Source organism: Carettochelys insculpta, unplaced genomic scaffold (genome assembly GCF_033958435.1).
Source record: "Carettochelys insculpta isolate YL-2023 unplaced genomic scaffold, ASM3395843v1 scaffold_0035, whole genome shotgun sequence".
Lineage (NCBI taxonomy): Eukaryota > Metazoa > Chordata > Testudines > Carettochelyidae > Carettochelys > Carettochelys insculpta.
The window spans coordinates 998666-1001364 of record NW_027439072.1 but is presented as its reverse complement, the minus strand read 5'-3'; the positions used below and the strand labels follow the sequence as shown (position 1 = coordinate 1001364).

General features: G+C 56.6%; 1 non-coding gene across 1 annotated transcript; it reads left to right on the top strand.

The window, feature by feature from the left end:
- Positions 1-1051: 1051 nt before the first annotated feature.
- On the top strand, positions 1052-1125 carry TRNAI-AAU (transfer RNA isoleucine (anticodon AAU)). The gene has a single exon. It is a non-coding gene; the product is annotated as a tRNA-Ile (tRNA).
- Positions 1126-2699: the final 1574 nt, after the last annotated feature.

Genomic DNA, 2699 nt, shown 5'->3' with positions numbered 1-2699 from the left:
CTCCCAGTGGCTCCCTTTTGTGTGTCTTCCCTAATGTTTCCCTACGTCTGGCTGGGGAGCAGAGAAGACCTCACTTGGCAATCTCTCTCCCTGCTGGGGAAGGTAAAGGCTGATGGAAAAGGAGCGTTGGAAAGAATCTAGTCACAGCCTGGAGCTCAGGAAAAGGCAGTTGTGATGGGTGTGGGGAAGGTGCTGCTGTGGCTGCCAGAAGAGAGTCTGTGCCTCACAGCTTTGTGGTTCTGGGGGCTGCCTCTGCCAGCCAGCTCCTCCAGCACGTTTGTAACACAGACACAATTCCCTGTCGGCAGGAGCTCTGTTCTGCCCTGTCTGCGGGAGCAGCTCCTGCCCTCGACCTGCCACTGCAGAGACATCCCACAGCCCTGTCCCTGCACACCATGTGCACACACTAGTGCGTGACAGGGGGTGTCTCACTCCCAGGCACACCCAGCTCTGCCCCCACCCCAGTGGTAATTCACCTCTCATCCCAGCTGTCCCCAGTGCTGACCTGACACACCTGAGATCCCTCTTGTAGCTTCCTTTTGCTTCCTCACCAACATTTCGTAGCCTTGCTGGGAAGCAAAACCCCTGCAGTGGACATGAATTGTGCCGGTGGGAGACGTTCTGTCACAGCCCCTGGGCAGGCCCAAGGTTTCAGCTGGTGACTGTGCAGTGCAGAGGGAGGAGGAGTTCATCTGCCGGGGGGAGAGGTGGCAGGTGTGAAGGGGAACCCGGGCAGGGCTTGCGGCTGAGGGAGGAGGGGAAAAGGGCAGTGGGGGGGTCGGCAGGGTCTGAGAGGACAAGGGGATCAGGGCACTGGGGAGGGGTGGGAGAGGCAGGATGTGAGGGACCCACTGCACGGCCCAGGACAGCTGGCAAGGGGCAGCCGGGGCTGGGGGAACTCCAAGCTGGGCTCAGAGCAGTGCGGGACGGGTGAGAGAGTCTGAAAGGGGAGGCCAGGCTGGTGGGGGAGGGGAGGAAATCTCAGTCCAGTGGCCCTGCAGCTGCCTGTTGCTCATTTCCAAAAAGGCCCCTTGTGAGACCCTTTGCAGCTGGCCGACTAGCTCAGTTGGTGAGAGCGTGGTGCTAATAACACCAAGGTCATGGGTTCAAGCCTTATGCTGGCCATGGGCAGGTCTTTTCTGCTTTCCTTTCTTTGGCTGCTCTGGGCAGGAGGCCAAAAGAGCTGAAGGAACCAGGCTGAGAGGCTGGCAGGGAACAAGTCAGAGTCACCACCCCAGGATAAGGGAGGGGCTGCAGAGTGGGCCTGAGTGAGGTGAGGATCCGCAACTCTGCAACACACGCCTCACACAGGAAGGAGCAGCAGGAGCCCTCTGCCAAGGGCACCAGCCCCCAACAGCAGCTCCATTGGCTTTCTCTGCTCCCCATCTCCCCGCAACGGCCTTCTGGCCTCACAGGCTCCCTCCCTGGACAACTGCTATTGCAGCACCACAGGCCCAGGTAACTCACCAGTGGTGCCAGTCCCTGCCTGCCCTGCTCCTCTTCCTGCCTGAGTTCTGCTTCTTCACTCAGGTCCCCCAGCTGCTGCTCTGGTGGGCAGAGGGCTGGGGAAGGCACAGGAAGGGCCCTTGGGGGTGGGGTGCAGAAGCACAAGGAGCAGGCCCTGGAGGAAGTCCATGATGAGCAGCTTTGGCCACGGGAGCTCAGGAGAGGGGCAGAGAGGTAGAGGTGACAGGATGGGTGGGGGGGTCTCTGCAGAGGTGGGGTTGGCTGGCAGCCCTTGGGGACTGGGGAGAGGCCTGTGGGGAGGGGAGGAGAGAGCAGCAGGCTGCTGGTGGCAGAGCTCAGGGGAAGAGACAGAGCTGGGATAGGAAGAGGTGAAATGGGAGAAGGAGCACAGGTGGCCTCAGAGGGAGCAGGCCAAGCAAACCAGATCCCCTCCCACTCCTCGGGAGCTTCCAGCACTGGCACCAGCCTCCCCAGTGCAGCTGTCACAGGCCACAGTGGACATTCTGGCGCTTTACATGATGCTGACAGGCCCTGACCAGAGAGGTGCAGAGTTATTTCAGAAGAGTTTATTCCAGAATTATTCCTCCAAAATAATATAGTTCACAATAACGCCTTCACGCTACAAGGCAGCCCTGAAATAAACAAAACATATTTCCAAATGGCACATCCACACACAAGAGAGCCTGTTTTGAATAGAGACCCTGGAGACATGCTGGGGATATCACTGCACAGTATTCCACAGTAGCTGATTCCAATATAGCTCAGTAACACACAGCATGGATTTGGAAATACTGCTCTGCTATTTTGACATTCAGCATCTAGAAACAATGGAGCCTGTTCCGAAGCCCCTGCTTCAAAATAGCAATTGGAACGAGCTAGAATCATGATGCAAAGAGATGCCCAGCCAAGGCTCTGCTCTCTCTCTCTCTCTCTCTCTCTCTCCTTTGAACTCCTGACCTTAGGCAGGAAAAGTGTCTTCTTGTCCTCAGCTCCAGAGAGGAGTAATTCATATTTCTATCACCCTCAGAGTGTGTCTACATGAGCTGGCTACTTCAAAGTAACTGGCAAAACATCAAAATAGCGTGTTGTGATTCTACGCACCGTCTGTTATTTCGACGTTGAAATGGACGTTAGGTGGCGAGACGTCGAAATCGCTGTTTTCATCCAAAGATGGGAATCGCGCCCTACTTCAATGTTGAACGTCAAAGTAGGGCACATGTAGACGATCCACA